The sequence below is a fragment of the Propithecus coquereli genome, unplaced genomic scaffold, assembly GCF_000956105.1.
Source record: "Propithecus coquereli isolate 6110/MARCELLA unplaced genomic scaffold, Pcoq_1.0 Scaffold310, whole genome shotgun sequence".
In the NCBI taxonomy this organism is placed as follows: Eukaryota; Metazoa; Chordata; class Mammalia; order Primates; family Indriidae; genus Propithecus; species Propithecus coquereli.
The window spans coordinates 1,944,368-1,958,009 of record NW_012148731.1 but is presented as its reverse complement, the minus strand read 5'-3'; the positions used below and the strand labels follow the sequence as shown (position 1 = coordinate 1,958,009).

General features: G+C 46.2%; 1 long non-coding RNA gene across 1 annotated transcript in view; it reads right to left on the bottom strand.

Moving 5' to 3' along the window:
• Positions 1 to 11,921, bottom strand: part of LOC105814968 — a 42,748-nt gene extending 30,827 nt beyond the window's left edge. The window contains exon 1 of the long non-coding RNA XR_001137718.1: positions 11,878 to 11,921. This is a non-coding gene — a long non-coding RNA (uncharacterized LOC105814968). The remainder of the gene's footprint in view (positions 1 to 11,877) is intronic.
• Between the last annotated feature and the right edge of the window lie 1,721 nt (positions 11,922 to 13,642).

Sequence of the window (13,642 nt, the reverse complement as noted above, 5' to 3'; positions counted from 1 at the left end):
GTCCAGTGGGTGAAGGATAGTAACTGCAGTGTCTTCAAGATTACTCCACCTGGGAAAAGCTTCATTCCTATTAATGAGCTGACAGGTGGTTTAAATGTCACCATCCTTCTTCCCAGGCATCAAATCAGAAAAAAAGGAAGTGATGGTTATGAAATGACCAGCATGTGCGAGGGACTTTCATTCATTCCCCCAGCAGTCTCTGATATTATCCTGATTTTCCCTATTTCTCCGACAAGGAGACCAAAGTCCACAAAAGATAAACAACTGAACGAATCGAATCGGCAAGTGGCAGAGTAGAAAGGGGAAGCCTAGGGAGCGTGCTCCCCCTCTTCTGCGCTGCCTGGAAGGACAGGCCTGGAAGGACTTGCAGGCTGGAGTGGGAAGCAGGGTGGTCAGAGGTAGGGCCCTGAGCCAGGGCTGCCCGCCCACCCTGTGCACTGCAATGTGGGGAGTCAAGGGCAGCTGAGCAAGGGAAGCCAAAATGAGAACATCAAGACACCTCACCCCAGGACAGGTGGGGTGGCCAGGAGAGAGGAGTCTTAGCACAGGAATCCCACTGAGTAGCTGGAGCTAAAGAAATACCCTTTCACGAAATGCCTCTGTGTTGATATGTGTGGACACGTATGTATAAACACATAGCTTATGCATGCACACAATAGACATTTGCATGTACAAATCCAGCTGCTAGACACACACATATCTATCTATCCATCTGTCTATAGGTAGGTAGGTAGATATCTGTACTATATTAACTCACACATTTCAAACCTCTCTATTTCAAAATCTGTGTATCAAGAATGACCAACTTCCCTTTTGAACTATTTTTGCTCCGAATTTTTTTCATTTCACAGTGAAAATAGCTTTTTCATTTTATGAATAATATGTGTTTTTTGTAAAAAAAAAAAAAGTGTTCATATATTTCACAAAGGGTTAAGGAGGAAAGTAGAAATCACCCAATGTGCCACCAGCAAAGACACAACCCTCCATGGGAGAGAGAGAAAGGTGGCTTCCAGGTACATCCTTCTTATCAAAACCCTGTACTTACTAAAACTGGGAAAAATCGGGGATCTCCAGTGCCTGTCAAGAGTGGAGCGTGACAGAGTACTGTAAGGGTTGCTGGATGAATGAAAAGACTGTGGAACCCAGGAAGGAAGCCAAGGAACACGCACTGCATTTTTATTGGTGACACAACAGAGGTGTGACTTTTCAAGCCAGAAATTACAACACTTTTGGTTGGGTGGTATTAACAACACAGGAGGCGGCTTCTGGGTGACCTTGTAATCTTAGTCTAATAGTGAAAAGAAAAGATATGATAGTCATCGTTTCAATAACAATGTGCACATCAATTTATAGCTGTCAGCATGTTTCGTACTCATGACCTCATTTAATCTTCACGAGAACCTCAGGAGATAGGTATTGCTGACCCTGTTTTTCAAAAGGGTTGCTTTGGTCTGAATGTCTGTGTCTCTCGAAAATTTATATGCCAAAACTTGGTCTCCGGTGTGATAGGATTAGGGTGGGGCCTTTAGGGGGTTATGAGGTCAGGAGGGCCGGCCTCATGGATGGGATTCCTGCCCTTATAAAAGTGGTTTGATGGACCATCTTTGCCCCTTCTGCCATGTGAGGACACATGGAAGGCACCACGTATGGGTAACGGGTCCTCACTGGACACTGAACCTGTCGGCACCTTGGTCTTAGACTTCCCAGACTCCAGAACTGAGAGCAATAAATATCTGTCATTTATAAATGACTCAGTCTAAGGCATTTTGTTACAGCAGCCTGAATGAATGAAGATACAGGTAGATGAAAGTTTAGAAAGGACAGGTTACCTCCTAAGTGTTGAATACCTAGAAAGTTCTAAATTCTTGGATTCGAGTCTAGATGGCATGCAGCCATATTCCAGTCTCTTTCCTCCATGTGCGTATCACATCATCACCATATGATAGACACGGTTTTGTCTCTTGCCTCTCCATTTACTCTTCTCTTGCTGTCTCCAAACTCCCAAAATCTGGAGCCGATATTGTAGCACGTTTCTCTGACTATATTAAAACAACCCCTTTTAACTACTGACTTTAGAAGAAGGGGGTAAAAACTGCCAGGAAAGAATATTTTCTTGCTGTTGGGGAATAAAGCACAGAGAGACAGAGGAGCTCTCCCAAGGTTACTCAGGGTACAAGCCTTTGTTCTTTCTAGTTCTTTCCAGCACCTGTCTCTACTGCTCCCATCCATACTCGCTACGACCTTCCAGTTTTGCCCGTCCCAAAGGCCTCCACTGCCACAAATTATACATATTGTCTAGCTAAGTCCTTGGATATATTTAAGTCATTGTGTGAAACGCAAGCCGTCTTCTGTTGTCTCTGCAAAAATTTTCGGTCGATTAAGCAACAAAAACGTGGATTATTCTATGACTATCTCGGGATTGTTGCCTGGAATACTGTATATAAATTCCATTGTATTGTAGTCAATTAAACCCCATTGTCTATAAAAGTCACCTGTCTGACTTGGGGAAAAGTGGGTATGAATGCAAAAGACCCAACAACGTGTTGAAACTGAAATTCAACCAAATAATTTATGCCGCTCAGCTTGGAAGGAGAAAGTGCAGGCTATATTTTTGGTGTCTTGAAGCTGTTTGGGGGTTTTATGAGACCGTTCTGATTGCTCAGGGTGGCTGAGGGGGGACGATGGCATCTGAAGTTTAACTGCCTCTGAAAACTAAGACAAGGAAGACAAAGAACACTTTTTTGTCATTCTTGGCGCAAATGAAAGAAACTTGTCATTCCAACTTCACAAGGCAGTGCTCAGAGATGAAATGTTCAACTCCACTGGGACAGCCATTTTTTTTTTTTTTTTGCTGTTATTACAGAAGAAAATTATAACCATAAAAATGTCCAATTTAGAAAAAAAGGTGCCACTTTAGTGTCATTTGCATAAAAGCTGTTACACACAAATTGTTATAAAGACAAATGTGTAGTACTCTTGTTGAAAATTGCTTATATCTTTGGTACTTTGCCTCCAACGACATAAAGGCCTCTTCAAACTGAAATTCATTCTCAGGTAAATAAAGCTGAAAGAGAAATTTCACCTATTTGAAAGTACGTGAGTGGTTTCTCATGTTGTCTTAAACAGGTTTTGAGAGGCGAGGCCCTCTCCTCTTCCCCTCGCGACCCCCCCACCTGGAGTTGACTGGTGGCCCCGTTCTTGGGAGCTCCCCTCGGTGCAGCTGCAGGCTGGGAAGAAGCCAGTGATGGTCCGACTCCACGCAGGCGCAGGCGGGGGAGGAAACCTGGGGGGAGGAAGGAGGCCCGTGTTGGGAAGGGGCTAAGGATTCACTTCCTCTCTGATGATTAACATTTGTAGGATAGACTGCAAACTCCTCATTGCGACCCACCCTACACATCACACTTGCCTGCTGGCAGCTTCCTCGCAGAATCTTGCCCTGCTCATCACACACTAACCATCGCCAGGACAACTTGCATGATTCCTTGAACCCGTGCTGTGCCTCTTTAGCTTGGGCTGCCCCTTCGGCCTGCAGCAATCTTCTGACTTACGCTGAAGAATTTCAACAGATTCCTCAGGACTCAGCTCCAGGGAACGGAACGATTACTGTTTTTTTTTTTTTTTGCCCTTACTGCCCTTTGCCAGTTGCTTGCACCCTCCTCTGCCCTCCCTGCACAGATATTAATATTAACTAATTACTATTAAGGGATCGGTCAATATTAACTGATATTCATTATCATACCACAACCCGCTGTGACTCACTCCCTGCCATCTCTTCCACTACCCGTTGCTCTTTGAAGGCAGGACCTGTGTCTAGGAAGTGCATTTCCGTATCCCAATTCCCGGGCCACAGCCGCCCTAGAGGAGCCACTAGGAAGAGCTGCGCCGAGTGAAAGGATAACAGTTACGGACTGATATAATGTGTTGCATTTGTAAAGTGCTTCCTATTATGAAGCACTTCCATTAAAATACTCCAGCTGGTCTCGTTTATTGTAATCGGATTTTAGAACATTGTAAAAATACTTGTTTGTTGTTGTTTTGCAGACTTTATATTTCTTTTCATTAATAAATGAGAAGGAATGAAAAAAGGGTATTCATAAAGACTTCCCTCACTCTGTCTCACACTAGTCCCTGTTACTTTGTTCCTTTGAGTTCCTATAAACAAAGAAACAGTCCTTCAATGAGCATCTACTGTATGCCAGGGACTCCGACACATGGCTTTATAGCAAATATCAGCCTGAGAGGTACATAATATTAATAACACAGGTTAATCACAAATGAGGTAACTCGGAAGGGGCATTTGGCTGATGACACAGACCTCAGAGGCAGGAGATCTCGGCTTCTCCCTTCTCAGGCATTCACGGTAACACGACTTCCATTCACAGCAATTTGCTGCTGGTAAGATGGGCTTTTTGCAGTCCTCATTTATGGGCCCTTTTTCCCCATCCTGTAAAATCAGTCTCATTTTAGAAATGATGTGAAGAATGTGGTATGAAAGGAACAATGCTAGACTTTGAGTCAGAAAATCTGGTATTGAATCTCAAATATGAAATTTGCCAGCCCCCAGGAAGTCAATTTATTCTCATTCTGACTCAACTTCCTCTTTTGTGAAATAGCAACTGGAGAGTGACATTCAGTGTCTGGTAGAGAAGAGAAGCATCTGGTCTGTCCCGTGGATATTTGGAAAGGATTTCTATAAAGTGGAAGCTACAGTGAGTCTCAAGAAATAAGGAAGAATTAAACAGGTGAATAAGTAGGTAATGAGAAATCAGGCAAAAGGACATGAGTGGTCGAAGGTAGCTGGAACTCGGCCGTGCCACTGGACGCTAACCGATGACATTGGAGAGGTGGACGGGGGCCGGGCGATCAATACTTTGGGAAGGTTCTGTATGTCAGGCTAGTATGGAATGTAAAGTTTCCCACAATGAATCAGTTAAAGTAATTATTAATAGTAGTAATTATGTCAACTTGCTTCCCAAGTGATTCCCTTCGGTTTCAGCTGAGAGAGGAAAAATGAAGGCAGAGTTGGGAATTTGAGGGTCCCAGGAGGTTGCTAAGTTTCCGTTAGGAATAGGTGGCGGTTCCAGAAAAACAGTGGCCCAGACTCTGCACAGGAGTTGCGGGGCAGATGAGGCAGTAAAGAGAACCTTCCGGATGCCCAAACAGACAGGTATAGAAACGATGTGAGCACTCTGAACCACAGCAAGTATTTCCAGAATCGAAATGTTTGTCTCTGAATGTGTATCATTTAGACAGGTTTAAGCGCTTTTTTTCCTATAAAAGAAGAATAGTTCTTTTAATGTATATTTCTCTAACCGGTCCTAGATGTCAAAATATTTGATTAAGAAATTGCTGGGGGTGAAGGGAGCCTGACACTTAGATTTTCTAAATGAGGAGTTATACAGGAAAAAAAAATTACTTTTTAAGTTATGAAGATATTTCATACACATTTTCAAAAGGGAAGTTAAAAAATAAATATTTATTTGGCGTTTTTAGGGTAGGTGAACTATTATAATTTCAAAACGATTGTTAACAAAAAGGACTTTTGCATTAATGTAGTAAGAACACCTACAACTCAGATTTTACACTTTCAAAATGAGAAATAAAAGCTAGAATATTTAGCTTGGATATGCATGCAAATTTTCTGGCAAATTTTTCAACTTCTACTTTTTTCTGACAAAGTACCACCCAGGAAAAACATCACTGAAGCCAGTTGGACAAGGGAGATGGTGGGGAAGTTTTAGATCTCTTTAAGGAAGGAGCCCCTCAGTCCTGGGGCTTGGATGTCCCTCTCTATTAGAGAAGAATTTAAAGATGCACCGAGAGGACAATGTGATTATTTTAAAGGTCACGGGTCTCTATGAGATAAGGCTAAAGTGGTGGCGATCTAACCATGGCTGAATTGGATTACGAGACGATTTTGTTCAGGCCAATTCATCAAGGCTTGTCTAGATTAGACATTCATGAAACCACTGCTGGTAAGTTTGAAAAGGAAACTGTTAAAATGAAGACAATTACGTAGCTCTTTCAGAATGTTTTATGCAATCTAAAGACACCATCTATCTTTTGAGATCTGCATATCTACAGCTATACATAGTCTGAGAATGGATGTATAACGAGAAGTGCTGGATGGCAGGAATATCAAGGTTCCCACTGAAAGATCACACGCAAGTTTGGGGGCCCTAAGGGGGACATAATAAAGACCACCTCTTCCCCCAATGTGATTCTGAAAGAAACCCATTGAGAAGCCAACCCAAGGTAGCGATGGAAGCCACAATGACACCTTGGTTACACATCAAGGCGCTCGTGGAGAGAGAGGCTTCTCTGTGGGTACACGGCCTTCCCAGTGCTTGTCTCCCGGAATGGAATTACTGCAACACCCTTTTGTGGGGAACCTAATTTACGAGGAGGAAGCAGAACTCACAGTCTTTAGGCAGGAGGCTTCCTGTGGGGGAAAGAGGGAGAGATCTGAGTCAAGCATCCCAGGGCATTCCTTCCAAAATTCCCAAATAGTTTACTCCGCCTTCACCAGAAAAGAGAAAGTGAAGGGACAGAGAGGCTAGTATAGTACTACACTAGTGGAGTTCCCTCCACTTGGGAAGAAATTCCAGAAGAGGAAGTAGAACCCCCCCCCCAACTCCCAATAGCAGGTTTAAATTGTGGCAGTGGCTTCCTCCACATCCCAGAGACAGGGCAAGCCTCCGCACCCGACTTCAAGCCGGTCCAGCTCCAAGAAGGCAGGTGTCCGAGGGGATGCGGGGCTTGGAGACCAGGTCCTGGGGAAAGCGAATAGAAGAACCCACACGATTACTTTGAAAAAAAGGATTCAAAAACAGCCAACGTATTTCAAACCTTTTTTCTTTTTTTCTTTTGTGGGGGTGAGAGAGCTGACATGTTCTCCGGAATTCCAGATGGAAAACCAGGAGCAGCGGTAGAAGTTCCAGGGGGACAGACTCAGCTCAATGTCGGGACAAACTTTCTAGCAGTCGGGTGCACCCGAGCGCGCTGCCGCGTGCGGGAGCGAGGACCTCGCTCCTGGGAGTGTGCTGGCAGGAGCCGGAGGGCCGTCGCTCTGGGATGCTGCGAAGGGCTTTCCTGCTTCGGGTGGGAGGGAGAGCCAGATGGTTCTGAGATTCCTCTGGGAGGCTGATTTCTATGTTTATGCCCTTTCCTAAGACAGACTTGGAGTATTTTGGTGCCTCCTGTGCTTTGGGTATGAAATTCAAAGATGATGCCTGCCCAACTCTTAGTAAGCGCATAAGGTCCAGAAACTGCAGAGTCACTGTCTACGGAGAAAATACCCACAGTGTTAAGTGAAATCCGATCACCTTTCAAACCTCATTGCCTGACACTTCTGACACGCTGGCTGGAATGATGGATAATGTCTAACAGTGCATCCTATTTACCTTTCTAAGTAGCTTTGCACTTCCCAACTATTTCAATCTTCCCAACAGCACCATGAGGCATTGCTACCCACTATTTGTCCAGGGCAGTGATCCAGCATGAGGGCTTAGAGGCATGTGCAAGTCCACACAGCTAGTGAGTAGTGGACACAGAATTCAGAACCAGGCAGCCTCACTGCTGTGCCAAGCTGCATCAGCCTCAAGCCGTGTACTTTTGTAGACCTGGGCTCGAGAAACTGATGCTGTTCCCCACGCAAGGAGGCACATTCTCCTCTCTTCCCTTGCAAACTACTTCTGCTTCAAGATCTGACTCGAGGTCTTTCTTCTCCACCCTTGTCCTACTGTGCTGCAACAAAATTATTCGCATCGCTTTATCTCTCTGTCTCCTGTTTTCCCCACCTGCATGGGGGCTTTTCAACAGCAGCAGCTGTGTGCTTTTCTTCCTGCCACTGCACTGAGCAGAAAACAGACAACTAGCAAACGTTTGTTGACTGAATAAGCAAACTGGCCTTTTCGGTCGACGCAGATAATTCCTTCTGCTACATGCTTTGAATGAATACAGGTATTTTTAAATGAAGATGTATGGAGGATGTAGTTTGGATGTTTGAAAGCCCGTGAGTTCAGGTTGACTGTGTACAGGCGCACCTTACTGGAACGAGGTTGTATCTCATGGATGTCACTCCAAGTCTTTTGGGATGCAGATGCCCAGACAGGATTCGACATGCAACAGATTTATTACAGGAAACGCCTGGTGGGGGGGTGGTGTGGAGAGGGACCCAGGAGAGCCTGGGAGAGCCACCAGGCTGTGATGTAGGTCTGACCAGTGTGAAGGAGAAAGGGAAGGAAAGGTTAGGCAGTAGTGTCTTAGTCTGCAGTGCTGTTTAAGGAAATTCAGCAGGACCTTGAACAGTCTGCGGGCAAAATTGCTGGGCAGAACAGTCCTGGGTTTTCCAGGAAGGGTCCCTCACTGTTCAGTCCTTGGCTGGGAGCAGCCACTGGGATGCGTGGCCTGAGTATTAAATTGGTGATTGATAGACTGATTAAATTGGTGGGGCCCTTGGCTGGAGCTTGCGCTGGAGCTCTGAGAGGTGGGGTTTCATGGCCACCCACCTTAAGTCTCAAAGGAATCAACAACCTGCAGAACAGTGAGGAAGCAGCACTGTGACTGCAGGGCTGGGTGGTGTTCCTGTGAGTTCACTGAGATGTTTTCAGGGAGGAAGTAGATGCCAGCATCTCCTCCAGAGCTCAGTGGCTTTTTATCCCTTGAAGGATGCTGACTTGCTCTACGACCTGGACCCTCCCACGTTGCAACCTTCACCCTCAGTTTCTTCAGCCTAGATGTAATGTGGAGTGCTGTAGGGACAGCCACTGGACTGCTGCCGAGGACAGGCTGAGAACCCGCTGAGATGTGTATGTGCAGGTCTTGAGGAAGAGATAAGATCAGCTGACATTTAATGGGGATGGGGACTTTCAACACGTGACTGATACTGCTGACACTCATCATTGCCAGTTTGCACCCACCACTGTCCTGACCACTTGATAAGTACTAAATCACTTCATCTGGGCTATCCTTCTCCCCCCATTTTACAGATGAAGAAACTGAGGCACAGGAGATGGAGTAACTTGCCCAAGGCCACATGTATAATGAGGTGTGGAGCTGGGATGCTGACTCAGACACTCTGGCTCCAGACCACACCTTCTGGTACTATGCACTGCCAAAGAGGAAGACGGAGCAGACCCAGAATGTTCCCTGTAGGTGGCCTGGGAAAATGGTGTCTTCCAGACATGGAGAGAATTTTCCACTAGGCACAGTCAGTGAAGGAATCTCCTGCTGGAGAAGGCAGCACAGGAGGCCCCATAGCCCTGGCCCCGGCCCGGAAGAACCTCAGCCTTCATCTGCATAGATCGCATCGTTTGCAGGTCCTCACTTGGCAACCACATGCAGCATATAGTGAGACTTTGAACACCATCGGCAAACTTAAGGTTTCTGTGTGTGTGTGTGTGTGTGTGTGTGTGTGTGTGTGTGTGTGTGTGTGTGCTTAAACCTAGGAAAGCTTCTGTTGCAAGCTTGGATTAAGATCATTTGCAAGACACAGCCCTGGAGTAGCCTCTGGAATTTCCCCTCAAAGTCCCAAGTTGGAGAGTGCCAAGCAAGATGCCCCATCTGGTGACATGGGTCCTACAGAGCCCACACCCTATCAAAAATGGTGTAAGATCAAGGGTTTGGGGCTACATCCCAAAACTACATCCCCAGGAGGTTCCAGGCAGCATGGAGCCTCCTAGGAAGGGACGGCAGGAGCGGCTCCGCCTTCATCATTCAGCACATGCTCACTGAGTGCTTGCTGTGAGCCGGACACCCAGCCAGGTGTGGGGGAGGCAGCCGGGGACTTGCAGTGGGAGAGACAGAAGATAAGCAGAAAAACACAGAACAACATCTAAGAAGAAAACAAAAGCTGGTGAGAAGAGACAGTAGGAGGGACAGAGAGCCACCCTCCCGGTCGGATGGCCTGAGTGGCATTCGGGCAGAGACCTGAGTGAGTGGGGAGCAAGACAGGCCTTTTCTGGGGGGTGTGCACTGCAGGCTGAGGGCAAGGCAGGGAGGAGGAGTGGCAGAGAGCCGGGGAGGCAAGTGCGATGGAGCAGAACAAATAAGCATGGAAATGGCTCAGCCAGAGCGTGGAAGGTTTGAGACCACGGTAAGGACGTGGGTTTTTATCTGAGGGAGATGCCCAACCAGAGTTTTTTTTAATTAATAGATTTCATTTTTAGAGCAGTTTGAGGTTTACAGAAAAATTAAGCAGATAGTACAGACAGTTCCCACATACCCTTCTCTCCCCTCCCCAAAATTTCTGTGTATATTAACATTTTGCCTTAATGTGGTACATTTTCTACAACTGATGAACCAATATTGACACATTACTGTTAACAGTAACTAAAGTCCGTAGTCGAATTGGGGTTCGCTCTTGGTGTTGTACATTCTGTCCGTTTTGACAAGTGGATAATGTCATGTGTCCACCATTACAGCATCATACAGAAGAGTTTCACTGCCCTGAAAATCCAGGTTTCACTTATTAACCCCTCTGCCTTCCCCCTCAAAACCCCACCAACCACTGACCTTTTCACTGTCTCTACCTTTGCTTTTTCCAGAACGTTATATAGTTGGGAGCCTTTGGTGTATAGCCTTTCAGCTTCCTCCACTTAGTATCATGCATTTACATTTCTTCCATGTCTCTTCCTGGCTCGAGAGCTCGTTTCTTTTGCTTCCTCAATGTTTTCCACTGTCTGGACGCACCATATTGGTGGATCCATTCACTTGCTGAAGGACATCTTGGCTGCTTCCAGTTTGGGGTGATGAAGAGTAAAGCTGCTATAAGCATTCATGTGCAGGTTTTCATGTGGACAGTTAAGATTTTCAGTTCATTTGGTGAATACTTAGGAGTGGGATTCCTGGATCCTATGGTAAGACTATGTCCAGCTTTGTAAGAAACTGTTAAATTGTCTTCCAGAGGAGTCACAGATCTGAACTGAGGGTCACAAGATTCACTTGCCTGCTGGTGGGGAAGAGACCGGGGAGCCAAGCCCACGACCCTGTGCACTGGTGCAAAAGGGACTCAGCCTCGGAGGGCAGGAGGTGATTCCAACTCCTCCTGCAGTTGGAGCCGGCAGGACACCTGGCGGAAGAGAGATGAGTTTGAGAACTGGATTTGTTTCTCACGCGGCTGATCCATGAATGACTGTGTTTGCAAATAGGTGCTCCGTTTTTAAAAGGTGCTTGAAAACCCCCAGCCTGGATGGATCTTTAGGGTGGCTTCCAGCCCTGTGATTAGAAATGATTTCATTCAAACAGCAAGCAAAAGGTTCGAAAAACTCCCTTTTCTTTCTGGAGTTTAAGAAGATGGTTTTGTACCGTATCTAAACCTAACAATTTAGCAGGATTTTCCTTTGTAGTAATTATGCGATGATCAATGTCTCTGTCTCTCCTAGGGGGAAAACCTACTAAATATATGTTCTATCTGAAATTGTTGTTTTTATTGTTATAAACCAGGACAAGTGAGGTGCTGTTTCATATTTAGCAACATATAATTTACCTCTTGTACTTCTTCCTTTAAACTTGTGGTTACCTTGTCTTAAGGTAAAGAGTGGCAAACAATGAATTATTGTCATTATCTTATAATCAAACACAGAGCTGCCAACAATAGATGTCATTATGCTCTAATGGGGAAATAACCAGCCAATTCTACAATGGTCATTATGGCAGCAAAATTTAATAATGCTCTGATTCCCCCCCTTCTCGTTTTCAACATCAATTAAAACTGTTTTCAAGTGTTTCTTCCTACATTGTCTGAATCCCAGTTAGGAAAATGATTGTTTAGCAAATGCGATCTGGCAGCAGGAACTGAGGAATTCTTTGCCTTTAAACTGTGAGCCAGTTAAAGGAAGCGGAGTCTTTCTCCATTCCGGGGAAATGTGTGCTCACCTGGGAGAGGAGGAGCAGGAGGGAGGAAGAATCTTTGAGAGCTGGGAAGGAAAAGTCAGGTCTGTCTGACACTAATATAAGTAATGCAGCCCGTCAAACCCTACATAACCCAATGAAATAAGTATTTCTAACTTCAGTTTGCAAATGAGGAATCGGAGGCTTACAGAGATTAAATAATGTCTTAAGGAAACACAACCAGGAGGTGCTGACACCCAGACCTAAATTCTGAGGGTGGAGCTTCAGAACGTGAGCTTTACCCAGCAGGCCTTACCTTTCCTGGCCGCCGGCACATGCTTGTCTCACGGAGTCAGGACACTCCTGCGGTTGTTTCATATCTTTTAAATGTAACCTTTGTCAGTAAATTAATAACCGGCCCCCTTGCTGGGCACCTACTGTGTGCCACGAGCCATTCTGGCTAAGAAGGGACTCCCTGCTCAATGTGGTTTGGATTGTGTCACATGCTCTTAGATCAGGGGTCAGCCCACTGTGGCCTGCAGACCAAATCGGCCCTGACACCAGTTTTCTGTGTTAAAAAAAAGTTTTATAGAAATATAGCCACACTCTTACTCTAGAGGAGTTGCCAGATTCAGCAAATAAAAATACAGAATGCCCAATCAATCTGAATTTCAAATAAACAAGAAATAATTTTTTAGGGTAAGTATGTCCCGTGTAATATTGGGGATATGCTTATCCTAATAATATATCCATTTGCTTCTCTGAACTTCACACTTAACTGGGAACCCTATATTTTGTCTGGCAGGTGCTCGTGTGGGGTCTCCCTGGATTCCGGGGCTCTGTGATGGAGTCTTCCATTCCCAGCTGGGCTCATCCCTTAGACTGGAAGGCAGACATCAGCCCTCTTGACTGGGACCCCTTCTGGACCACAGCATGCTCTGACTGTCCCTGGGGAGAAGATGCCGCACCCTGACCCACATCCCGGCCAAGCCCGCCCAACCCCCACTCGGGGCAGGCAGGACATGTTAGAGTGGCCCCTCTAAGCTCTTTCTTGGCGACTGAGCCCCTGAGTGGATGCGACCTGTGTTTCCTAGGTCATCCTGAACCAGGGCTCATAGGAGCTCACCCAGGGTTCCAAAAACCACAAACATATTTGTCGCTGCTGGTTCCTGGGATTAGGGTAGCTCAGTCCCTATCAAAGTGTCCCCTCTGTTTTGGGGGGTACCTACTGCATTGCATCCCATGCATCTCCTCCCTATTCCCCCCCACCACCTGGAAGCTGTGGTGGGGCCGGACACCCCGCTGTGGGGGCTGCAGACACAGAGAGACCAAAGAAGAGGATGTGCTACTCTGTGCTCTCTGTGGAAATGGCTCTCTCTGGCGTCATGTGCCTCGGTGCCCTAGGACTGGCTGGGCACTTTGCCCGCTGCCCGCAGAAGCACTGAGCCCCACCCAGCCTTGTCAGCAGACTGCTCTCTTCCCTAGGATGAGCTCTCTCCCAGACGGCTTGTCTTCCTCCCTCAATGGGTTCTTGGGGGCCCAGCTCCCCCAGCCTTTTGGAGCAGTCCAGGTCTGCCTGGATCCTACGTACCTGATCAGAGCCAGAAAGCTGAACAGTGGCGTTTGACTTTCAAAGTCAGCACAGGTATTAATCAGCACGAGGTCCTCAGCACACAGGAACAGAATGGTCCGAGCAGGCAGCAGTATGAGCACAACAGCTTTTTCTTACTCACGGCTGTATCTCCAAGGCCTGAAAGAATGCCTGGCGCCTGCCAGTGTTCATCGTTATCTGTCACTTGAAAGCATGAAT